We start from the raw sequence: 27,831 nt of genomic DNA, 5'->3' as shown, positions 1-27,831 counted from the left end.
GTCTATAAACGCATCGAGTTCCTTTTTGAAACTAGACTCTTATACGCGCAAGGTACGTGGGCCTCTATAATCGCGTCTAGTTCTTTTGAAACTAGACACGAATATAGATGAGAATATAGACGTGAGTTTTGCTGAACTATGTGCACAAGATTTTGATAATATACATGATTGTTTGGTAAAGCATATTTGCAAGGAAAGAGAGAAAAAATAAGTAAATCAAGCTTAATGATATTTTGGATCAATCCACAATAATCATCCATGGCTCCATTGGCTCCCTCAAAGCTTGCAATTACCCCACAATCTTGGATGTTCCTCTTCTCATCAATCCTTATACTTTGCCACCCATCTTCTCATCACATCACCATTAAGCGTACAAAAGGTATTAAGCTTACAATGTATCTCTGTATCCATGACTTTGGTCTTTTCCTTTCTTTGAGGAACATGAGAGGTCATCCTCAAGTCTTCTTTATTGCTCCATAGACAAGGAAGAGATAGATTCACTTCGGTAAGGTATTGTGAGATATAAATAAGTGATTCTTGTACTAACCAACCCTCAACCATACTACCTTCTGGCTTTGCATTTTGCCTTACAAAATCCTTCAAGATCTTCATGAAACGCTCAAGAAAAAACATCGATCGAGCAGCATGCACAATGCCACATATAGGAATCTAATCAATTAAATGAACCATAAGATGTAGTTGGCTTGTGAGAATTGACTATGGGAATGTCTCCTCCACCAAACAAACCACCTCCACTGCCATGACCCTTGCATAGTCAAGTGTACATGGATCGATTTCCTTTGAGGTCGTATATCTACAATGCGAAACAATAAACAAATCATTTTGAGAAAAACGCATGTAAAAAATTAGCTATGAGGGTTTAGGGTACAAACCTCACAAGCTCTCCCATCTTATAAATCGTCTCTCGCACTTCGTAGGATGCACAATTGAAAATGCTTGTAGGAAGAATAAAGTATAAACATGTATACACCATGACTAGATACATTATGATTGAACAAGTTAAATATGTACAACTTCAATGTTTCACTTACTTGAAGTATCTTGTGCTAATCGTGAGACTTCAAGCCATATAATTTCTCAACACCTCTCTTCTTTGTCTTTGTGAAGGCACCTTTTAAACACCTCATGCACCCCGTTGGAGTATGGAATGTAATAATGGCATCTTTAACCAACTTCTCCTCCTTCTTTATCAATATCTAAGGTGCTCGAGGTAGAATTGTCTTCCCATTTGGTCCCTCTCATGGCATGGATGCGAGTATAATCCAAGCCTCCATAAGATGTCACAATCATTGATACATGCATGGATGCGAGTATAATCCAAGCCTCCAAGAGATGTCACAAAACGCCTTGCTTGGTCTCTTGAGGTTGGCAATCTATTCTCCTTTGGAAGCATCTTCAACAAAAGCCTATCGACAAAATAATCAAATTCATTAATATAAAAAATAATTTCTTCTTATATATCTATAATGGACGTAGACAATTTATGAAAGTAGAAAACTCACTTGAGAAGTGCATTCAAACTTGCATTGCTCCATCCATAGATTGCTTTGCAAGTTGAGAAACTCGAGAGAAGCGCGTAGAACGGAATATGTGCATCCCTCAAAAAGTGGGATCGAAGCCGCATTATAAAGGTGGGATCGAAGCCGCATTTTAAAGGTGATCATTTTCCATGGCTTTTTCATTTTCACTACGCTCATTGGAAAATAGAGCATGTACCATATCTTCTAAAACCTCCTCCTCCACCATCTCATGAGGAAAGGGTGGTGAGCTTGTATCTCCATTATTCCAATCCTCCACCACTTCTATGTTTTGTGAAGTCTCTACCATTTATCTACGACGCTTGGCCTCTTGACGCCACCTATGAGTTAACATAGAAGAGTGCGACGCATTATCCTACACAGGAGTATTTCAATGTGAGTCTCCATTGAATACTAATTCTTAATCAAATTCTTACAATATAAGCAAAGTATACTTACCATTGACCCCGTCGGTTCCCATTTTTCATACATTGAAATGTGATTCATCGTAATGCTACGTTGTCGACGCATACATCCTCGACAACGATCACACATACATTTTATTTTTTGTTGCAGCCAACGATCCCGATTTTGAACACGAAGGAACTCACTCATCGTCGCTAGAAGAACTGATTGATGAAGACATCCTGCATATTCAAACAAGAAAAAATATTTTTCATCTTTCTATATTTGTGTAAATACTATTCTATTTTTCATCTTTCTATATTTGTGTAAATACTTTTCTATTTCGCGTTTATAGATGCATCTATCAATGCGTCTATCAATGCATCTATTCTGCACTAGATGTGTTTATAGACTCGTTGATAGACGCGCTTTCAAACGTGATTTTAGATACGCTTTTAGATGCCAAAATAGACGAGCTTTTAGACGCTAAAATGGTAAAGAGAACACGAATGCAAGTAATACTTTTTATTTTTATTTACAAAACATGTTTTGACCTTTATAATACTTTCTATTTTTAATTATATATATCTTCACTTTGTGTAGACACAAGGTGGACAAGATGACTCGGAGAGTAATGACTCCTCCGAGTAGTGGCCCGCTAGTTTTTCTTCATGTATAGTTTTGGTTTATGCAACTATGTTTCTTTTTCAAGCCTCATGTGGCTTGTATGCACAACTTCTTAGATATAAGATGAAATTTTTCATCTTCTTTATGTATTTATATTTTTATTCAAGCCTTATGTGGCTACGATCATGTCAGAATACGCAGCGTATTCCAACATGGTATCAGAGCCTAGGCTCTAGATAGTTCTTGGGATTCGTGTGAGCAAGAGGGAGACTGTTGTGTTGCTGATTGGTGGACCGTACGACGAGACTGTTCAGGAAGAGAAGCAAGAGGACGACGGACTGATTTGCTGGACAGCCACTTGCAGGTGTTAGTTTATCAAAACGTTTCTACTCTAACCAGTCCCAAGAACAATATTAAGTGCATAAAGAATTTCCCATTCTATCATCCAAAAAAAACACATTTCCCAACTTGGGCATGTTCTACTATTAGTGCCATTCATGCAGCTATTGTTCAACAAAAATACAATTCCAATTACAAGGTATATACCCTTTTTCCCAATCTCTATATATATTTCTCCACCACTACCCTTCACTCCCAAATTTTCCAAATTTCAAATATGTATGAAAAAAAGCATGCCCACAAATTGCATGTCAATGCTACAACAAGCGATCCACACTTTGAATAAACATCAACCATAATACCATTTGATAGCACATTTTCAAAACACTTGAGAGCTTCCTCACTCAACTCTCCATGCATTCCATGAGTTTTAATTGGTGGTGTGTCAAATTACTCACCATTACAAGTAATCCATAACACCACTACTTTGTTGATAAGCATGTGTTCTATTAGCAAGAGTCACATCTCATAAAATCAACATGCCTTACCTAATGCTTTCATGCTAAAAGAAAACATCTATAAGATATAAATGTTCAAAACAATATATGTTGCATTTTCCTTGGCAAGAAAGCCAAAAAAGGCATACATTTCAACCAAGGCATTGCCAAACCAGTGCATTTTCAAGCATCTATCAGCTTTCCATTCCATAATGCATTCACACCCATACTACCATGCTTTCAAGCTATAGATTAACATAAAAATATACATGGTTACAACCTTCAATTTTCCAAAGATCTTGAATACTTTATAAGCATAGCTATAATCAACATATCTTGCACCATTCCAAAAGATGAGACTTTTGATTTGGATGCTTGTCAAACACTTATATAGCCGATGCAAACAAGCCACATCATCAACTAGGGTCAAATAGGGTCTATTTCTAGTATATGGTATACCTATTGCTTTACATTATCATGATATATATGCATTCTAATTTGCATCAACAATTCTCACAACATACTTCTTATAAATGTTAATATTTTTCCAAAAAAAAAAAAGACAAAATGAAGCCCCTGCACAAAACCTGCAATTCCCCCAATAACAAGTTTTAGCATTATATGCAGTCCATCACATAACATGTAGAAGTATAAAAAGGAACATTTATAAAAGAATATATATATATATATATATATCATGTATGCACACGTGAACACACACACACACACACACAGTTGTACCTCCATAAAACATCCCCAAAATGAAGCATTCACTGTGTTTACCTTGGCTGCATTTCATAGTTATGGTTGCAAAATTTCACAAAACAAAAGCATTGTTAGGATATTAAGAAAACCCTCTATGCTAAGCCCATGCATGAAAAAAAATGAAAGCCGTAACCTTTCAAGTAAAAACTATCATACTTTCAAAGAATAAGCATTACCATGTCAAATATATAAATTTGAAAGCTATCCAAATCAACCATTAGTCCTTTCTCAACTACTCGTGATGTGTGTTCACTGTTCACCCCTCCTATTTCATTGGGATTCCTATATTGCATATGCTTTATCATATGGAAATGTCTCAAAGCTAGGCTTTGCTGCAAACAATCGTAGACATGTATCCAAGTTTTTATTAAGTCTATTTCGGAGAAAGTTTTTCGGGAAGGTCAAGCTACTAAACAAGCGCTCATCCTCAATGGATCCTAGTATCATTGTTTGGCATAAATCAGCGAGCTTGAAATATTCTGACATACGCTCCTTCAAGTACACACTTTGGTCCAGCTTTGTCCACAATCTAGCCGTTTCCCCTGGCTTTGAAGGCTCCTCTACTTGACTGTATTGCTCCCACATAGTTTGCCCAAATACACTTGATTGATTTATCAACTCTTTGGGGCTGATTAGCTCCACCAAAACTTGATTTTGGAGATCCATGCTTTTCCCAAAGTGATTAGAAAGTAGCTCTACTTTTCCCTTCAAGTCCAAGAACAAATCCTTCTTATGCTCTGTATTATTCCAATACAAAGGATGTACAATGGCCATGGTTTCAAGGAAATCCTCCCTTGGAAATATCTCCCTAATCTCAGCAGTCAAAGTGTGGCATATGGAAACAAGTTCTTTCTTCACAAAGCTAACCAAACTTGGAAAGGTCCATTCTTTAACCTTTTCATTAATGTAAACTTCCTTCACTTTTCTCCTAACGGGCACTTGAATCAACTTTTCTTTGACTTCAATGCAAAGGAAGCCTTTCGCATTGTACTTCAGGTAGCTTTTTTATGAACCAACATCCAAAAGAGCTTTCCATTCATCGAATTGTTTCTCGCTCTGAAGCTGGAATTTTCCCCATACAAAGTGTAGACATGCCATCTTTCTTTCAGCTGCATACTCCATGATATAGCACTCCCTTTGTTGACAAATCTTAATCAAGTGATTCATCTCTCGCAAACAATGGAATCAGGCCTCCCAAGAAAAGGAGAGTTTCTACATCATTTAGGATGTCTAGAAATTGTGAGGTCTTTCCTCTTCCCTTGCCCTTCTTTATGCACCACACCAATATTTGCCTTATATTCTTCATGTAAACGCTCAACAGGACCAATAAGTGAGATCCACCTTGTATCAATGTTTTTCTTCAACTTCATTCCTTGACTTATCCCATCAGAAAAGCTTTTTAAACATTCATCTTTGGACTTCCATCTCACCATAGTTTCGATCTTTCCATCAACCATCTTTTTTTCATGCACCTTCCCTATGTGCTTCTCTATGGTATCTAGCTTTAGTTGTAGCTTGACTTCATGGCCCAACTTCCAACTACATGGTATGCAAGTAGCAAATCTTTGTAGCTCCTCATTCTTGGACCTTAAAGGCTGGATGAAAGGGAAATTTGCCACCCAATCAACTTGAAACACGCTACCAATGTACCACGGGCCTCTCTTCCTCTTATTGTCTTTTGAGGTAGAACCTTGAGTGTTTGCTGATGTATCCATATGGGAAGACCTCAGAGTGTTACCCATCAAAGATGATTGTAAGCCACCTTTAATTTGCATACCATTTTCCTCTAACTGGGAAATTAATGATGTTGAAACAAGGGCCATAGCTGGTTGAGAGGGTTGTGTTCCTTGCTTAAATGAGCAGCTGCCCTCCTCCGAGTGCCCTCATGAGCAACACAAGTAGTATCCTCTACTAAAAAAATGTGGATTTCTTGCATTTCAGAGAAGAAATTCTTTTCCCCTTAGGCAGCATTATAATCTAGAAATGCTAGAAGATAAATAATCCTGCTTGAAAAAAGACACATCTAACCATACTGTTTGTTTAATGTTCAAATATGAGACAATAACAATAACATTTAACATCTGAGTGAACAAGATTTGATGCACAATGAGAAAAAGTATTATAGGGGCCCATCTGGGGCAATCAGCCCTGCTTATACAGGCCGACTGGCTGCCCTAGCCCATATATATAGGGGCACCATGCCCGCCCCAACAAATTTTATCGAATATAGTGTGTATATACCATATTTTTCAGCACACATCGCTTCTCCAGCATTTCTGTGTTTTCTGCTCAGTTTTTAGTCTCATTTCCTTTGCACATTCCAACATGGTATCAAAGATCAAGGTTTCTTGAAGCTTTGGAGACGGTGAGAGCTTGCGAGGATGCTATATTTGGTGCTGACTGGAGAGTGATCAGGCCGAACAAGATGTGGAGAAGCGGGTAGAAGGTGTGTGAAAACATTATATTTCCCAACCCTAAAAAGGGGATTTTTCTGGGTATTTTTAGTTTTATTTGGGGATTTTTATCTTTGCTGCAGGCCGATAGCCTTTAGGCTGGCCAAGCAGAACTCCCCCTTGGTATATGTAGCATTGCTCGTCATTCACCTGAGGGTACCACTTCATTGCACATATCCGATACCATATGTTGGTGCTGCTCTATTGCTTCTGTCGGGCTCTACACAACATTGATTCCTCATCCTTGCCTGACATTTAGCACATGAGCATTTTCTCTTTTAGCCACATCACGAGATAGCACCCCACTATCTGCTACAAGCCACACCATGGGACAGCATCCCTTTTTGCTACATTCAATGCTAACATCAACGTTTTACATCATCACTTCATCATCACTTCATCATCACATCATCAGCGCTTACATCAAGGCTTAGATCATCCTTTACATCAGTCTGTCTTCAGCGCTTACATCAGGGTTTACATTAGGCTATCTTCAGCGCTTACATCAAAGTTTACATCAGCCTATCATCAACGCTTACATCAAGGCTTACATCAGTATATCATCAGCGCTCACATCAGGGATTACATAAGCGTTTACATGAGAGTTTACATCAGCATATCATCAGCATTTTCTCCATAGCTCATGGGACAACAACCCCCTCTGCTATACATAGAGCACTCCAGAGCTTGTACCCTTCATGTATGCAACACCCTTGTCACCAGAGCTTGCACTCTTCAAGTACGCAGCACCCTTGTCACCAAAGCCTACAGCCTTCAGGTCTTGCAGCACCCTTGTCATCAGAGCTTGCACCACCCCCACCACTCAGGATGGCAGCCCTCTTTGCTCTTCATCTACCACCTCAAGGACAGCAACACCCTTGTCACCAGAGCCTGCATCACCTCATCTTTCGCTACCACCACCCACCTTGGAGTGCCTCTGATTTTCTGGGGATGGCAGATAAACCTCTGAAGATCCCCACCCTCCCGACATTCCCATACCACCAATAGTTGGATGGAAACAACTATGGCATTTGGAAGGTAATGATTGAGTCTGTTTTGGAGACTTATGATTTGGCTAACTTCGTCACAGTTGGAGTTTCAAGGCCAAATCAGGAGGAGGACACTTCATTGTCAATCAAGAAAGAGGAGGAGGCCCACGCACAGTTGTGGGATCATGTTGATGCTCGTGTGTGCTCTTTCATCTTCCTTAATTGGACACTTCACTGTCAGTCAAGAAAGAGCGGAAGGCCTAGGCACAGTTGTGGGATCGTGTCAATGCCCATGTGTGCTCTTTCATCTTCCTCAACCGCACACCCCAAGTGATCAATCATATCAAACAAATGACATTGGCTCAAGGGATTTGGTAGCACTCAGCCTCTCTGTACAATCGGGTATCACCCATGAAGAGAGTTTCCTTGGAAGTGCAAATGTGACTGATGAATCCTGCAAAGCCTTTGACGATGCGGGAGCACATTAACAAACTCCATGCTCTTCAGTAGGAGGTTCTTCAGACTAGGAAGGAGATATCATTAGAGGACATGGCCATCACCCTGCCATCTCATCTGTCCTCTCAATACTTAGCTTTCTATTCCTCTTTGATCACCAGTGAGAGGCTCAGCACCATTACTTGGGAGGAGCTTGAGATGGTCTTGGACCAAGAAGAGCGGTTTTTAAACCGTCCACACGGCGGAGGTTTTCGTGTTTTTGGGAGTGATGATTGTGTTCACATTCCAAAGAAGAAGAGAGGAAACCTTGTTTTCAAGTTCGAGAAGCTTTTTTTTATGGGATATGACTCTCTTTCCAAAGGCTACACATTATATGACCGAGAGCAGAGTGATGAGCATGTTCCAGCTTCCACTGTTGATGAGCCATCGCTTCTTAGAGAGCCAGATGAGTATGAGGATGAGTCCCGGGAAATTGTTCCAATGGAATCAGCTTTAGTCAATAGGAGAGGTTGATCCTGAGAATGGAGATTTGCCACAACACAGGCAAGCGGCTTTGCGCTCTTTTCGGGTACCAAAGTGGTTTTTGGATACCATTTGAGAGTCTGGTGTGATGAAGTATCCCTCTGACTGGACCATGAAGGATGGACCTAGAATATCACACATAGTTTGTTACAAAAGTCAATCAGAGAAGCATTTAGAGGTAAACTATGCATTGATGTCTTGTACCATTCGAGACAAAGAGCCTACTTCAGTTAATAAATATCTTTCCTAGGAGACTTGTTTAAAAGCAACAACAATTTGCAAGGTAGTCCTATAACATCTTCTCAACCTTGTAGAGCAGTCCAATATCTTTCCTAGGAGACTTGTTTAAAAGCAACAACAATTTGCAAGGTAGTCCTATAACATCTTCTCAACCTTGTAGAATAGTCCAATATCTTGATCGAGTTCTCAGTCAGTATTCACAAGCCTTTAAGCCTAATTGAATTGCTTGAGTGTGCATTGAGAAAATTCAATGCAACCAGCACTTGTAACCTTTATTTTCCCTACCATAAAAGAAGTAGACGCTCCAAAGAAAGGCCTGTCACATACCAAACGTGTTACATACTCTAACCTGTCTACACTCTATATCTCGGGGGCTGATTGATGCTACCTTAGGTAACAAGAGTTTCCTATAAACATTTTTTGAAGGAGGATCACCAAATACACATACATAAACAAGATTAGAGAAACCAAATAAAAGAGATGCAAGCAAGCTTAGCTCACCACTCAACCATAGGTTCACGTCCTAAACCTCCCCCAAGCCAAGGTTCCACTCCTAGTAGTCCATGCCAATCAACCCTCACGTCCCATACCACTAGTGTTGCTTGGCCCCAAGGACCCTTGACAAGACTACCTGTGATCCACTATGTCCATGGCAACCCTAGCGTCCCATACCACCAATGTTGCCTGGCCATAAGGACCCTTGGCAAGATTGCCTATGATCCACCATGCCAATCAACCTTAGCAAGAGACATAGCTGAGTATTCAATATATCATAAAGTACAATACAAAAAGGTACATCAGTCTCCATGAAAAGGAATAAAACCCTAATTCTAAGCCTAAGTCTAGACCCAGCCCATTGCTGGATTGAATGGTCCACATTGATGAGCAAATCTTCCTTTTATAGATTGGAAAAGTCCCCATGGACTGGCCCCCGCTGATTGCTGGTCGGCCAAGTTCAGGACAGTAAACCCCTTCATGTGCTTCAGCTGCCACCGCCACCGCGACGACAGGTTCTATGCTTTCATATACTTGGTCGACAGAAACACCAAAACATCCACGAGGAAACACACACTTCTAATCTGTGGTCTTGATCTGTCTTTATTTGGTTACTCTCCTCAGAATTAGCTCTAAGCTAAGCCAGTGCATGTCTTGCACATGACAAAACTAGCTCAACTCAAGCTAATGTGCCTCCAGCATATGACCGTGGGAACAAGACAAAAAAAAACACCAAATCAGTGCACCTCAAGCCCTTGCAGACAAGCCATGAAACCTACACATGTTGTGTTTCCCTACATCCCTGGCTGCAAAGTTCAAACCCTACATCCAGAGTGAATGCTTCATTGTTCCCACAATAGACTGGTGGAATGGAGTTTGGATCATGTGGAGAGAACAAGGGAAACGTTGGGGTTAGGAGAAGGGTTTGCTAGGCTAAGGATCCTTGAAAATCATTTGAAGAACCAAGAGTGTCCTAGTTAGGAGTTGGCATACCCTTGAGGAGAAACTCTTGTGATAACTTCATGAACAAACACTCATGTTTGATATGTTTTCATAACATTGTGTGTACTTGGGATTATGGCTATTGAGGCCTTGAATGCTTTTACTTGCAAGAACTCCTTGCTAATGTGTCAGCCCATTCTAGCCCTAGTGTCGCCTACTTTAATTTCAGCTTTCATGGTGTTATAAATGGTGGTATGGCTTAATGATATTTCTTTGATTACATTAATCAAAGATTGGTTCCAAGATTTTCCTACCCGGGTTTCATTGGTATTAGAGTTGAGGCTTCCTTCATGCTGTGTTGGAAGATGGTCCTCTCTCGTTAATCATTATTTATTAGTGTTGTTAAGAATGATGCCTAGCCCTTCATGGAGACCAAGCTCTTCATCTACTTAAAGGCAAGATGTTTGCTCAAGATCAAGACCCTATCGTTGAAAAAAAGGCACTAAAACTTCTCGCTCTTGAAGAGGAGAATTACCACGATTGCCCAACAATATCCCAATGAGCAACATGTGATGGAAGTCAAGAAGAAAGCCTTGTTTGGAGAACATGCAGGGGAGAGCTCGCAACAAAGCCAAAGGATATATTTGGCTCTTTCCTCCTACTTGATTGCAAATGAGGTGGTGATCTTTGATGGAGATGAAAACCTCAATTTTGAAAATCCCCAATGTCTTGCTCCTGAACCAAGAGAGGAAGCTCGGTCCAAATCTCATACTCTGGCCATGAAGAATTTTCAGCCATCTCTCATCGGCCCAACCACAAAGAAGAAGTGCCATCACACCATCTAGCCTCAAGTCCTCAGAAACCATTGTTCATGATATAAAGAGAGATTCTTAAGCACTCATGTAGGTCGGGAAACCCTAATTTTTGGACTGCAACCCAATTTTTGTAGGCACGCATACAGACCGGAAAACCCCAAATTTTTTAGGTTTTCTCTATAAGATTTGGTGAGGATTCGAGGAAATAAAATAAAGGAATCCTTTGCATCTATGAGTGAGTCTCTAATTCTGTGTATTGTGTAAATTAGGAAGATGTGCATGTGTGCAGAAAACATTAAAGGTAATTAAGAAATACAATATAACCCAACCTGATGCAAGACGCTTTGTAGTCTGTGAAAAAGGGTATCACTAAACGGAGAGGCTCTGCGCGAACAAGGAGCAGCAACAGACTCCTCGAAGCTCCACAGTTGGATCTGGCCTTCACTTTTGTGCTATTGTACTTTCATGCCCATGTTGTTGTTCTCTTGTTTATGGTGTCCTATGCGGTGTCCATTTCTCTGCAGCTTCTGCTCACAGTCGTGTCAGCCCGTGTTTCCAAGGCCCCTTTCTCCTTCCAATAGAGGATAAGGGGAAGCGTTACAGGCTATATGAGGTGGTTCATAGGGGCTTAAAATAGCAGTGAAATGCTCATCTGATTAGCATTTTGGGGTAGCCAACCAAGGCATGCAGGGGCGGAAACAATGTGTGGGAGGGCGGGAAGCAGGCAGTTGGTAGGCGAGTAACCAGCAAGTGGCAATACCTTTCCAAGTTCCCCCTCTCCTACCCTGGGTGAAAGTTTTTAGATGAGGAAAAGAAGGAGGAGGTTCACAGCTTACGAGCAATTAGGTTATCTCTAGAGTAGGAAATTTTGGGCTGTTATTATTTATATTCAATTTTAAAAAATAGCCTCTTTTTTTGCAATATGCTTTAAATTCACCTTTGGGCTAATATTAGCCCCTAATTTTTACCCTGACTCTCTCTAACTCGTTCTCTTTGCCTTTCTCTCTCTTTCTATAATGTATGTTAACCCTTACTGGACAGCTCTCCAATGGCAACGCCATCCATTCGTAACCATCACTTCATTTGGCCGCCATTGAGATTAAAAATGCTAATAGTATATATTTTACGTGTGCGATCACCGCTTGTCTATGAAAGGCATGCCACGGGATTGGAAAGCCATAGACCTATATTTCAAGTATGTCCAGCCAAGGACGATGGGGGGCCAAGATAAGGGTCACTTTGTATTCTCACCATTCATTGTCTTATGCAATGTTGTTCTTCTCTACTCTCTTGGTCTCTTGTGTGTCTTGCTTTGCTTTCCTAATTCAATTAGAGCTATTACACGCTCACTGTGTATGTGTGAGTGCATGTGAAAGGAGAGGAAGATTGAGTGGGAGGAGGGTCGAGCTTCCTTTGGAGTGTGATGGCGGTGTTGGAGTGGAGCTTTGGAGTGTGGCTGCATGGCAACATCGTCTCCTATGAGAACCCAAGCACAAGTATTGAGACGAGGTGAGAGACACACCTTGCCGATGCAATTGTGACCTAGGTTATGGAAGATTAGCTTCTCGATTGAGCTATTTTATGCTCCCGAGTGCGGTTGGGAAAAGTCCCATGATTGTGATTAGTTCCTACAGTCTTTCTATGGTGCAAGGGCTTCCCATGAATCACTACAAGGAAAAGCGACCGTAGGCGCGTTTATAGACGCGTTTTGATGTGGTTTAAAATTTACGAGCGTATTTATAAGCGTGCCTAAAATCGCATCTACCAACTGGTGTCTATAAGCGCGTCTATATGCATGTCTATAAGCGTGTCTATATCAGTATAGATGCACTTATAGACGCGCATATAGACGCGCTTATAGACTCCATTATAGACACACGTATAGACCCACTTATAGCCTCCATTATAGATGCACATATAGACGCGCTCTGAAATTTAAAAAATTTTCTAAAGAGCTGCCTATGCAAATGTACAGCTGCATTTTTGCACAGGCTCTTTGGTTTAAGGTTTTGCTTACTTGTACATAGACGAATCAAGATCAGCAAAGATATCAACATAAAAACTTAAATTAAAGATAGATATGCACAAAAAGATTTGTGAACACACTTCGAATATTGATTAAAGAAGATGAGAAATTACATTTTATATCCAAAAATTTATCCATACATGATCGTAGCCACATAAGGCTTGAATAAAAAATAGATACATAAAGAAGATGAAAATTTTCATCTTATATCCAAGAAGCTGTCCATACATGATATGAGGCTTGAAAAAGAAACATAGTTGCATAAACCAAAACTATACATGAAGAAAAACTATAGGCGGATGACTACTCAGAGAAGTCATCACTCTCCGAGTCATCTTGTTCTCCTTTTTGTCCACCTTGTGCCTACACAAAGTGAAGATATATATAAATAAAAATAGAAAGAATTATAAAGGTTGAAACATGTTTTGTAAATAAAAATAAAAAGTATTACCTGCACATTGGTGTTCTCCTTGCTCGATTGTATTATTCGTCGGAGATGATCCCTTCATCGTGAAGGTAATCCCATATATCTCCTCTACTGTGGCGATGATGGTAGGGCCAGTCTCTGCTAGGGTAGGATCTCTACCCACAATGTCACACTACATCACAAGACAAACATTATAACACAACTCAAATAGAGAGAATACAAAGAAAAGACATGAAGTTGCACTATACATAATACAAACTCGGCCTCCCATGATGCACGACCTCCAGATCCAAAGTGCGATGATCCATATCACTCCATTTGTATTCGCCGGCGCTTCTCTTTGTTGGTGGTTCACTACTCCTTCTAAGAGCTCCTTCTTGGCTTTCTTCCACTCGCCCTTATGAGCAGTAGATGGCTTATCGTGTCCATTTTGACCGGCATCTATTCGGGGTTTCTCCTCCTTTGCATGTCTCCTTACTAGAGACCTCCTATTCTTAAGTATGTCTTTGATTTTGTGTCGCGCGCCCATCTACTCTTAAACCTTTGGTCGTGAGGATTAAGATACTTCTTGTGGACAGCTTTAATGCAATCATCCACTAAGCTCTCCCTTTGTTGCTTTATCTGTGATATCATAATATGATATATCACCATGATGTGGTGGTGACTCTGAAGAACTATCCCCACCCCCAAAGCACTGCCTTAGGCATCCTCTATCTCCTCTACCTCCACTCTCAGCACTAGTGCAACGTGAGATACAACCGCCACTATCTCCACCACGACTACTGTCCCTATGACGACGACTACCACTCTCATGAGAGCCATGATAACTATGAGGTGTCACATCTCCTAAAGGTGGAGGTGTAGAAGATGCTATAGCACTAACTGGGGCTGACGGATGACGGGTGAATGTAACGACAGGTGAAGTGCCTCGCAAGGGACTCTGTTGGGTTGTGGGCGGTGGATTGTGGGCGGACTTGATGGGGTAAAGGGGTACCTGTTGCATAGGCTGCCAACTGCTGAGGGGTGGGAGTATAACCAAAAATGCCCTCTACCTCCTCGTTAAGACTCGATGAGAGCCTCAACCTGTGGGTCTATGGAACAAGAGGATGAGGACCCATGCCACATCTATACAAACAAAGAGAATATTAAAAAAAATATTATGCAAGCTAGAGAAGCCTTATCCAAGCATTATGTCTAAAGTACTATGCATAAGCTTAAAACACTATGCATTATGTTTAAAGCACTATGCATTATGCAAGCCGTTACGCAAGCCTTGCATAAATCATTATGCATTAGGCCTAATGCATAAAGCATGCATGAGGCCTTATGCATAAAGCTATGCATGGAGGCCTTAACCATAAAGCTTATGCATAAGGCTTATGCATGGAGCTATGCATGGAGGCCTTAACCATAAGGCTATGCATGGAGGCCTTAACCATAGTGCTTTATGCATAAAGCACTATGCATAAAGCCTTGAGCATGAGGCCTTAAGCATAAAACTATGCATGAGACCTTATGCATAAGGCTTATGCATAAAGCACTATGCATAAGGCCTTGAGCATGAGGCCTTAAGCATAAAACTATGCATGAGACCTTATGCATAGGGCTTAAGCATAAAGCTATACATGAGGGCTTAAGCATAAAGCTATACATGAGGCCTTATGCATAAAGCACTATGCATAAGGCCTTAAACATGAGGCTACCTACAAAACAAAACAAAAAGTTGAGAAAAGAATTAGTAATACAAAACCCTAAAAGTGTGAATAGCATGGATACATAACGAGATTTAAGCCTTATGTATAAGGAGGTTTAAGTATAAGCATGGATACATAAGGAGATTTAAGCCTTATGTATAAGGAGGTTTAAGTATAAGCCTCTTATGCATAAGAGGCTTATGCATAAGAGAGAGAGAGAGAGAGAGAGAGAGAGATAGAGATAGAGAAGAGAATACCATTCAAAAAATTTAAACATAAGAAGCTTATGCATGAGAGAGAGAGAAAGAGAGAGTGAAGAGAATACCAATCAAAAACCCTAATTCTAAATATATCATTCAAAAACCATGAATATATGAAGAGGTGGAAGAGACAAGTGGGATATAGATTACCTTGTGAGAAATTGTCCTTGGGAAGAGACTTGAGAGGAGACTTTGTGAGGAGAGGATAAAGGGTGAGGTGCAACCATCATAAGGAAGAGAGGGTTGTAAAAACTTAGGGTCATGTACAATAGGGAGCAAAGGGGAAGCAAAAATAGTTGCGGCATCGACGTGGGATTATTCCAAAAAAATTTTAACAAAGCGCGTCTATACTCGCGTCTATAAGCGCGTCTATATCAGTATAGATGCGCATTTAGACGCGCATATATCCGTGCATATACCGCATATATATCCACGTAAATAGCCACATAAACCCCGCCAGATCGCAAATTCGCCCATGGCCCCTCTCTCACTTCCATCTCTCTCTAGTTTGCGCGAGTATGTTCTCATTCTCTTGTAGTGAATGGCGTCGCTTTCGCGGAATAGCCACAATGCATTTTGACTGCGTGTGTGCGTATGAATGATTTTTGTTATATTTTCATTTTTTAAGTTCTTTTTCAAGAATGATAGGAATCAAATGCTGAAATTGTTGTTGCATTAGTGTTTAAATTTGAAGAAAATTATGTTCAGTTTGTGTAATTTCTACATGATTTGTAATTTCTACATGTTTCTCAATTTTTGCATGTTTTTCAATTTCTCTGAGTTCTGCAATGCAATTTGTGCTTTTAGGTTAACTCTTCCCCACATATCATTTACGAGTTCAATTTGTGGTTTTGTACATTTTTTATTTTTTTTTATTTTTTAAATTTAAAAATTAAAAAACATGAAATTGAAAGAATTGGGTTAAATAGACCACAAAATTAATTTTCTAACATTGTGTCCATCCTAATTTTGACTCTTTATTTGGAGAAATTGGGACAAAATAGAAATTAGGAAAGGATTTATAATACATAGAAATTTTTTATGTTTTCTGCACATTCTGCATTTTTGCATTAGTGTAATTAATGTGGGTTAATTATGCTTAAGGTTTGTTCTGTTTTAGGTCTTCGTCGCAGTTATTATTACAAAAAAATTATTTGTAATTTTTCTTTGATTGCATTGCCTTTTAACTATGCTTCTTTGCAAATATACTATTTTCTATTGGGGTGATCACCAACAAAAATCCTTTGACATGCTCAACCTAGCATCTTTTGACACATACCCTAGTCCTTCAATTACCTGATTTTTCTAGACCTTTCCTTCTTGTCATCTCACTGATAGCAGTGGATCTAGTATTGGAGCAGTCCTTATCCTCTTGCCTATTACTTTTGCACAAAATGATATGCTTTGGACTATTTTTGATAGATTTAGTAAGCAAGCATATTTTACTACAGCAAAAAAGATATTGTCTGCTTCACAAAAGCTGCACATCTTTTCATCAAACATGTCTTTACACACCTGGTCTATCTAAAGTTATTGTACTTGAGCGTGACTATAGATTTTGTAATCATTTTTGGATTGCTTTTCTTCAAATCTTGGATCTAAAATTTATTTCACATCTTCTTTTTTTTCTTGAAAATAATGGCCAAACTGAAGAAACTAATTGTACCATTCTAGATTTCTTAAGGTCTTACACTATCTCTACACCAGCTAATTAGAGCAAAAATATCTTTATTTGCTACAATTTTGAAAATACGCACACACACACACACACACACACAGAGTCAAAATGCATTGTGGCTATTCCCCAAAAGTGACGCCATTCATGGGAAGACCTTGGACCATAGAAAGACTGTAGGAACTAACTAAGGTCATGGGACTTTTCCCAACCGCACTCGGGAGCATAAAACAACTCAACCAAGAAGTTAATCTTCCATAACCGAGGTCACAATTGCAAAGGCAAGGTGTGTCACTCACCTTGTCAATACTTGTGCTTGGGTTCTCGTAGGAGATGATGTTGCCATGCAGCTACACTCCGTAGCTCCACTAAAAAACCGCCATCGCACTCCAAAGGAAGCTCGACCCTCCTCTCACTCAATCTTCCTCTCCTTTCACATGCACTCACACATACACAATGAGCGTGTAATATCTCTAATTGAATTAGGAAAGAAAAGCATGACACACAAGAGACTAAGAGAGTAGAGAAGAAGAGCACTGCATAAGACAATGAATGGTGAGAATACAAATTGACCCTTATATTGGCCCCTTTGGTCCCTGGGCTTTGAGGATGGGAGTGATGAATATGTCTGTTTGCAGACCCTGGTTTCTGAGCACATCAGGGTTTTCCTGAACAAGTCTTAGGAGCCACTCTCGTTAGCGTTGCAAATTGTTTGTGTTGCATGAGTAGGAGTAGCAAGTTCTTGTAACCATGAAGAGGTTATCTACTTTTGAAGATTACAAAGTTTGATTTACTAGTTGTGAAAGCCCAATGTGTTTTGCTATTGCGTGAAACTACAATGGATGTTGACTTGGGCCGGATGTGATTATGCAAATATTAATAACGTGATTATACAAAGTGTAATTATGACATGGTTATGTAGCGATCCACCAACGTGATTATGCAAGCATAGTAAGCATAGTTGAAGCATGACTTTGAAGCCGTGATTTGTTGTCAAGATGTAGGGTTTGAACTTTGCAGCCGGGGATGCAGGGAAACACAACATATGAGAGTTGTCGGATGTGTCACATGCGGACATGTGTGAATTATTTCATTGTTATTTCAATGGTTTACTTGTAATAAGAAGGACCATGACATGGAGTGGAGGTGTAGTGCACCAAGACTTAGTTGTGGGAAAGGATTGATCACCCTAACTTGGCTTTAAAAGTCTCAAGGAAATAGTATATGGCGTGTATCCTAGTGGTATGGGACGCTAGGATTTACAACATGTAGATTTTTTGGGTGTGTCTATATTTTCTAACCTTGTTATGTCCTATCCTTATAAGGGGTAGTTACTCTATGGTAGATAGAGTTACGTAAGACTTCACAAGGAAATCATAAGGGTAATTTGGATGGGGTACTAGGATTTGGGTGGGTGAATCTTTACTCAGTTTTGTGTAGACTTAGGCCTAGGCAAGGATCTTCATTAATTTATACCAGGACTCAGGGATCATTCCACCTATTTGAGTGTAGTACTATATTCAAAACCGATTGTTTACATCTTGATGATACAGTATGTGTGTCGGATTGTGCTGAGATTAGAAGAGAAATTTCTTATGTCGTGATGCTCCAACAATAGGTAATCCAGAGATTCACCAGACTTTTTTTTTTATCATCCTTAGTTCAATGGTGGACAGACAGAGAGGATGGGATTAGGTTTTGGAGATTATGCTTTGTGCATATGGCTCCAGGTGAACACTTTATTAGGGGAGGTACATCCCTATGGTCGAGTTTGCCTATGGTACTACTGAGCATATTGTTCTAGCAATGGCAAGAATATGTTTAATAGGAGTTGAATTAAAACCCAGGAGTTGAATTAAAACCCAGATTCCCTTAGACTTTGATAGCTTGAAGGACACATAGTTCTGGTGCTTGGATAGGTTAGGAGTCTCTGAGAGAGAGGTATGATATTCCCTAGCTTGAAGGACACATAGTTCTGGTGCCTGGATAGGTTAGGAGTCTCTGAGAGAGAGGTATGATATTCCCTAGGTAGAAGGATTACCAGATCTTAAAAAGGATGGGCATGACGTTGAAGCTTGTAGATATTTATCTCTGCAATTTCAAGTTTCCAATTCCATGAGGAGTTGGAGGATTGAAGGACCCTTCTTGGCACCCACTTGAGAACCCTTAGGTGGCTTCTTGACATAACCACTTTTCTTTGAGGTACTTCCTGATTTAGTACCCTTGGTTTCTTTATGTAGAGTTCCTTAAACATAAAATGTTGTAGTGGTGAATGTACATGCATTTTCTTCTTCTTCTTAGATGGAGAGGCTTGACTTGGGAGTGGAGAGTTTGGATCTTTAGGAGTAATTGAATTATTCAAAATAATATCGATTTCTCTTGCACATCCAAAACTCATGAGATCCAAGAGACTACCAAATTAAGAAAATTTCTCAAATTTAACAACCTAGAACTTTAGAATATAAGTTGAAAATTTGGGTAAAGATTTAAAGCAAAAATAGTGGGTTTAGTTTGAAATAACCTACACTGCTATCAATCTTGGTATACTTAGACAAAAGAAATTTTCACACATTGGCTAGACAAAAGAAATTTTCACACATGCCATCCACATGAGGTAGAATCCTTTTGTAAAAAAACTAGTTGATTTAGAAACTTATACTTTGCTTCCTTTTTCAAATTCGGATATTCGTCTTCAATAGCTGCTGTGATAGCTCTCTTACATGTCCAATTAAAAATTAAATTATATCTAATTATATATATATAAAAATTAAGAAAAAATAAAGTATGAAAATTAGTAAGAAGAACAATATTCAAATTATTAAGAGAACTATTTATAATTTTATCTGCCCATGCATGCCAGTCAGGCTGTTCATAAAAATAACACTTCTTCTCAGAATATTGATAACACAAGCACTCTAGTGTCCACTAGAAAAAAGTAAAAGAAATATTTAAGAAAGTGAATATCCTTAAAAGAAACACATATGTCATATATTAAACACATAAGAAGCATTAGTTAAAGACGAACCTCTCTACATATGACAAAACAAAAAAATAAATTTTCCTAATTTTCATTGGCTTGAAATAGAGTGCGAGCTCAGAGGTCTTCTTCTTCATATCTATCAGTGCTGGCAAAACTAAGGGATCATAAATGAATATCTTGTTGGCTTGATTTAGAAGCAATTTCTTCATAAGTGCCCTGCAAGAGTTTATAAACAAAATAGAAAATATTCATACATTAAACACATGAGAACATTGTATTTATACCTTAAACACATGAGAATGTCAACACTGTCATTAATCTCCCTATCCTTCTCTACAAGCATGTAAATGTTCTGTTACATTCCCGTAACGCCGCTACGGGCATTACCATAAGAGGGGACGGCCTCTGGCTCACCACCCAGCCATAGAGGAAGAATGAGGATTGCCCCTCATCCCCCAGGCTATATAGTGTGTGGCCTGCCGTCCACACTAGCCTGGCCGCCCATGACTCCGCATAGGCGTCCTCTCCCACTGAACCCCGGACATGGCCATCCGGTCTGCCGTCGGTCATAGGCATTACAGCCTACGTGACATTACCCCCCCCCTTAAGAAGAGTTTTCGTCCTCGAAAACAAACTGGGGAAACCTTTTGGAAATTGCACTACGGCATTCCCAGGTAGCTACCTTCTCATCCCTATCTATCCATTTAACAAGTACCTCCTGGTACACTTTATGTCGGGTTTGTCTGTCTCGATACCCAAGAATCCTTTCCGGTTCATGTGGTATCTTTGGTGGAGTGATCAATTCCACCAAAATATCTAGAGAAACTACGTTCTCTAACCCGTGAACTGATTTCTTCAGTTTACTAACATGGAAGACAGGATGAACTTGAGAACTCTCCGGTAACTCAAGTTTGTAGGCTACGTCCCCAATCTTCTTAAGGTTTTGAAAGGACCACAATAGTCGGAGAAAGTTTATCAAACTTTCCTGTTTTCATGGTTTCTGACTACGCAGGAACCTTGAGGAATACAAGGTCACCTTTCTTCGTCCTTTATCCGCATAAGTTTTAGTGCGATCCTGAGCGCTACGAATGCTCTCACGTGCGGCTCTGAGCATATCATTCATATCTTCAAGGAAATTTTTGACAGATTGAATTTTTTTCTTTTCTAGGCCTACAGCCATCAGAGATCTCGGCTGGAATCCATACATTAACATGAATGGTGTAAATCCCGTCGCTGAATGCTTGGAGTTGTTATAAGCAAACTCCAATATGGGCAAATATTCTTCCCAATTTGATTGCTTCTTACTTACATAAGAACGCAACATATTCTCGAGTATTTGGTTAACTTTTTCAGTTTGACCATCAGACTCCGGATGATCTACCATACTCATACTCAGAGTAGTATCCAATTTTTTGAAGACTTTCCTCCAAAAATGACTGTTGAACTTTCTATCTCTATCCGACACTATATCTGCGGCGGGCAGGCCATATAGCTTGTAGAGATGTTCAATAAAGAGTTTTGCCAACTCTGGCATTTTTACAGTTTTCTTCGTGGTAATAAACTTTGCCAGTTTAGTTGTCCACTACTACCCACACCGAGTCATTCCCTCGACTCGTCTTGGGTAAACCGGTAATGAAATCCATGGAAATGCTTTCCCATTTCCCTTGAGGAATCTCCAGCGGATGGAGTAGTCCTCCAACTTTAAGACGTTCTGTTTATTGACTTGGCACTTATTGCATTTCAGCACATAAGTCTGGACGTTCTTAAACAAAGTAGGCCAATAAAACTGTCTTTTTACTAGTGCATATGTCTTCTGAATCCCAGGGTGACCCGCACTTGGACTATCAAAACTATACCCCGAAGGCTCGGCTAGCCTCTCCGGACTAACTCTCGCCTCGTTACCCGTCGCACCTACGGCCAGTCTCTCCGGACTAGCATTACGTGCCGGCGAGGAAGGTGGGCGCGGCTGTGACAAAGTGTGTACGCGTACAGCACGCCAGACCTCTGTAAAGACAGGATCATGCTCACACAAGCCATGATTTGGTATTTCAACCAAACCTTAAGGCAAATTTCATGCCTTGATTTTGCATCATGTCATTAGCACAGAAGCTAATGTACTAGAGAGCACTCTAGTAGCGCAAGTTCTCAGTCTTTGCTACTAGATATTTGTAGACTACGCTACCATGTTGCATCACCAACTTGTTATAACTTCTCCTTGGAAAGCTCTACGGTTATAGGAGAAATAAACTAGAGCCAATCTAATCATGCATCACAAGGATTAGTTCTAAAGCTGAGAGATACCTCTCTTTTAGAGTAACATCGTTGCACAAGCATATGCTCTAGAATTGTGTTGAATTTCTAACTACCATCAATCTACGGATGGTTAAACTTTACTCTAACTCAGAGTAAATGTAACTTTTTGAAAATTTCCATTCAAATATAACAATCAAACTTCCTATCTCTTATGCCATACTATATATGCGAGCAGATCATATAGTATGTGGAGATGTTTGATAAAGATTGTTGCACCACTACGGGTGTCTGGAGTTACATCCAATCACTTACAACTCTGTGTTGCTATTACCAGACACATCCCTTCCAGTATTGTCTGGACTCACACAACTATTCCAGTTTATGTGATATTTGAGGATATCCCTCCTTTCCCTCAAGAAAGGTTTTTGTCCTCAAAAACTCTACTCTCAAGCGGACTACGCGCTAGTGTCATAGGTCCAAGAATAAATCTAGACCGTTATATTTTATTCTTGAGTCCTTCCAAGAAACTTTTAAACATCTTGCAACGAAGATGTGGTATAGTGTCTACGCACATATGGTGGTACTATTGATAAACTGCTTTGCAACCGATCAGTGGTTTCACACTTGTAACAAAGTGCTTCATTGTTGCATATTATTACCCTTCATAAGCGGTTACACACTTATGAATCATTTGGGTGGGTTGTACCATCTATCAAGAAAAATTCCAAACTACTAATAACCACATTATCAATCCACAGATAATGACTAAGCTTGGTGCGAAGCCATAGGTTGCTAGATAATTGATGGTAATAACACAAGCCCAATGTCTCATTACATCATACATTCAATATAAATGCAAACATCACAGTACTTCGTGATGATGAACTTAGGAATTTCATCCTATCCCTGTTTGGTGTTGGTATGAAGTATAACTATGAGAACATTATTTGCTGCCTCCTCATCATAGCGGCAAAGCTACCTACCCATCACAGGTGGCAATCTCTACCAAGCTATAACCAAGGACTAGCAAATAAACGAGTACTCTTGTAAGAACTTCATAACCATATCTCACACCCAACTCATAATCACTACGGATTAAATGCCAGGGCTTGCAAAATTGAATGTTATCTGATAGTAGGTAGAGGGGATCATCAAACTACGGATGACCTCGACAACTCACTAGGACTAGTGATGTGTAACTTTTAAGTTACTCCACTCTCTTGCTTATTCCATACCATCGAACAAATCGGTCCCTCGATTTGAGCAACGTCAACATATTTATGAGTACCTCGATACTCGTGGTTCGGTAATTTAAAATGTTGATCTAGAGTATCTTTCACTCGAGGATCTTAATTTTATTAGCAGTTATGTATTAGTAGTGAGTAACTATGTACCCACTATCATTACACTAGTAGCTCCATACTAGTCTGTGAGTAACTACGTACCCATTATCATTACACTAGTAGCTCCATACTAGTCTGTGAGTAACTCCGTACCCATGGCGTACCTCCCCCGAGTGGGAGTACCATATACAACCATCTATAACAAGATGATTAAGTCACTTGCTATGCTAAGAAGTGACTACACAAATTGACCCCTCCATTGCACATTGCAGTACAATTTCTGGTATTACAACACGAAATTTTTTTTTTTGGATGTCCTTATCATAGAGGTCAACTTAAAAACTAGTGCATAGGTCTTGTGGAGTCTCGGCTGACCTAAACACACCACTGGTGACTTCCTACAAAAAATGTGGCGCCGAAGTCACCACCTATGTACTTTAACTCCGTAAAGTACATGGTCTTCATCTGTCATCTATGGAAAGTTGTAAAACATTCCTGCGAGATGGATTTTTTTTTTCACCCTAAAATTATTGTGCACCATTTTAGTGTGAAGAGCTTTTTTCCTGGGTACCATGGTTCACCCCAAGCTCATCTGTTGCTAAATTCTCCGATTTAACAAAAGATATGTCTGCCTCCGAACACTCCGGTTCAGCCCCAGACTTTGAGTTTACTTCTTAACACTCCGGTTAAGTCAAAACTCACCAGATACAGTAGGATTTACCACTAAGCTCTCCGGCTTAGCCTTCTATCCTAACTTAGCCCGAATTTATGTACACTACATATGTCGGATCCGATACTAAAAAAATCAGGCTCATCTGGAGTGAGATACTACTCACTATTGCCATGTAAAACCTTATTAAATCCAAGAAATGCTCCACTCATTTCCAAGGGGTCATACGACTCATAGGGTTTACACGCACATGAACTTTGTAAGCAAAATAGCCGGTCATGCAATTACAATTGCTTATGTAGGAAAGTAATATATTTCCCAAATTCATATGGTAACAACTAAAATGTGCTCACAATCGCACACTTATGTTGAACATAGGCAAGACTACACTTGCAAAATGCTATAGGGCGTCCCCCATGCATGAAATTGTCCAACCAACTAGCCTTACTGCTAACCTCTAGATTTAGATCACTCCGGAACTAAATCACTCTGTTAGCACTAGCACACCATCATGGTCTTGCTACCTAGAGCTTCTCCGAACTCTGTAAAACTGGGTTTTATCCCAACTTATGGCTATATTTGGTAATTGTCAAAGTTCAAATTTTATCTTGCACACTTTATCACTACGGACAAGTGTACATACAACCTGCCAAAGAGTCAAGTTACATGCACAAGCCTTGGCGTCCCATTCCACCAAGACTACAATCGATTTCGTGAGAATTTGATGTCCCATACCATTAAATTACCGCCAAACCAATTGATATGACATATAAAAAGGCTCTTTCCCCTCTCGAAAGATCATCACAAACTCTCGAGCAGTGGGATGTCGACGCATGGCAATAAAAAGAAGTTTAAGAACAGTTTTCTTCGATCAACTTCTATAAGGGCATTGAGCATTACATCTCAAGACTATACCCCTTCAGATTTACCTTTGATTTATACAAATCAATCCTAAATCTGCTATTATTATCTAGGCGTACGCTAATCCTTCAGATTAGTACTTCTAGATAAACCATTCATTTGAGCACTGCTAGCAGCACTACTAGCCCCGTTATCCCAAGTAATACATACCTTAGGGATTACTTTTACCAGGCAATCACGTGACTAAATCAAACTAGTCACTAGGCTCAAGTAGTGACACTATTTTGGTACTACCAACAAGTGCCAGCTTGCCTCTACGGGCCAAGGCTCGCTTGTTGCTACAAACAGTAAGCAACTTGTTTGGACACAAGGCATAACCACATCAAGACTACGCTTGTACATGGTACTCATTTGCCAAAGTTTATCACAATCTTCTAGCATGTGTTAAAAGATTGTGAAGGGTTATGAGCACTACGGCTCAATTAGGCTTACCTTGATTTCTCGTGATAAGCACTTCGTCTAATTTAGGCACAACTGACGCCTTGCCGGTTTTAGCCCAAGTAAAACACACCTCAGTTTTTGATTTACACTAGTCAAACTACGTGACTTTGATGGTCAACACTAAGTCTATGCTCAGCTTAAATTTAGTTCTCTGAACCAAATGTGTGATCACCACATGTGCTATTGTCGAGGCGTTACGGCCATAGACGTGTTCACTAGGCACAACAGTTATAGAACGGCTTTGTTTGAAGGACTCGGCACTACGGCCGTGGGACTTGTCTCTCTCTTAGCACGCGGCGCTACGGCCGTGTGCGGTGGGTCTCTTTCGTGGAAAATGGGCACTACGGCCACACGGCACGACGGCCGTGTTGGGCTTGTTTCGTGGGGTGTGTCTACAGAAGAACACATTTGTTTGTCACTACAGAACAAACACAAATTTGTCCGAACAAAACTTTAACTCTAGCAAGACGACGCTCGCAAAAGTGTAAATTGAAATCTGGCGAGGCTACGCTCCCAGAGTCTTCATAACAAAAATAAAAAATAGTTAAGAGGCTGTGCCTTGCCATATCTTTCCTCCCCATTTAAGAGAGGATTCGTTTGAATTCTTTCATTTTTAATTTCATAAAAATGAACAATAAGAATATATTTAAAAAAATATATAGATTTTTTAACCCTTTTGTTCTTTTTTTTTCTTTTTTCTGCTGCTGTTCATTGGTGGTCGTTGATGGCCGCCTGGCCGCCCGTTCTGCTGGTCGCCCGCCTGGCCTTTGGCTGGCCGCCCGCTGGGCGCCTAAGGCTGGCTGCCCGCCGCTGGGCGCCTAAGGGTGGCCTGGCCGGCTGGCCGGCCGCCTCAGCTGGCCGCTGGGCTGGCCTGGCTGCAGCGCCATCGTCCACACGCCCAGCAACACCAACGAGCAGGCGGCGTTGTTTGCTTCAACCCTTCCCAAGCTTTCGCAGGCTTTCGCAGCCAGACGCCATAAGCTTTCGCAGGCTTTCGCAGCCAGACGCCATTTTCGGCAGAATAGCCGTGGGGCTGGTCTGCGCCCCCCCAACACACGGGTCAACGAAATGCGTCTCACAGCATCATGGTATTGCGGTCCTTTCGTGGCTCTTTCCCCACTCAGCCCCTTCAAGGCAGTCAGCGCAAGTCTCCATGGGCTGCTCTTCGCCCCCCCACACACAAGCTTCAACGAAGCTTTAGCAGACAATGGGGCTGCTGTTCGCCCCTTCCACTTCCCCCGCACACAGTTGAAACAAATTTCAAAACAGATATTCAATTCAGAAAAATTCAATCGCTTACAAAAATTGCTTACCTGCGATACTCCTTCGTGCGTGTGACGGGGGGAGAGAGAGAGAGAGAGAGAGTTCTTCCCCTCCATTCTTCCATGGCTGTCTCCCTCCACACCCTCCATTCGAGATAAGGATAAGGAGATTGTGGATGAAAACCATCGAGTGGGCTCCGGTCCCCCGTTCACACGCGGACTCTCACGATTCCCTCGAACCACGCTCTGATACCAGTGTTACATTCCTGTAACGCCGCTACGGGCATTACCATAAGAGGGGACGGCCTCTGGCTCACCACCCAGCCATAGAGGAAGAATGAGGATTGCCCCTCATCCCCCAGGCTATATAGTGTGTGGCCTGCCGTCCACACTAGCCTGGCCGCCCATGACTCCGCATAGGCGTCCTCTCCCACTGAACCCCGGACATGGCCATCCGGTCTGCCGTCGGTCATAGGCATTACAGCCTACGTGACATGTTCCCAGGTGCAATATAGATGGGTACTCTTCCTCCATTGTGCCAACATTGCAAATAAGTTACCCTAGTACTTGGGCAAGCCTCTCGGAACCGGGTTTCTCCAACTGCACTAGGGTCTCTAAGCTATCATACACATGTGAGATATTCTCCTTTTCCTTCTCCTTCTCCTCCTCCTCCTCAGAACTCGTGTCGACTGGCTTCTATTTCCTAACCAACTTTCTTTTCTTCTTGGGAGGACTAGGGGAAGTGACTTCTTCTACTTTTATATTCTTTTCTTCTTGGGAGGACTAGGGGAAGTGA

The 27,831-nt window shown here is 40.6% G+C and overlaps 1 long non-coding RNA gene across 1 annotated transcript; it reads right to left on the bottom strand.

Moving 5' to 3' along the window:
- Positions 1-265: 265 nt before the first annotated feature.
- Positions 266-11,922, bottom strand: LOC147630655 (uncharacterized). Its single transcript, XR_015267681.1, has 5 exons — positions 11,413-11,922; positions 1,998-2,185; positions 1,524-1,914; positions 1,053-1,427; positions 266-814 (listed from the first exon to the last, which is right to left on the bottom strand). It is a non-coding gene; the product is annotated as an uncharacterized LOC147630655 (long non-coding RNA).
- Positions 11,923-27,831: the final 15,909 nt, after the last annotated feature.

The sequence above is a fragment of the Cibotium barometz genome, chromosome 16 (genome assembly GCF_041138505.1).
Source record: "Cibotium barometz isolate CiBa-2024 chromosome 16, ASM4113850v1, whole genome shotgun sequence".
NCBI classification, from domain to species: domain Eukaryota; kingdom Viridiplantae; phylum Streptophyta; class Polypodiopsida; order Cyatheales; family Cibotiaceae; genus Cibotium; species Cibotium barometz.
The sequence above is the reverse complement of the archived record's forward strand: the minus strand, read 5'-3'. Positions and strand labels throughout refer to the sequence as shown.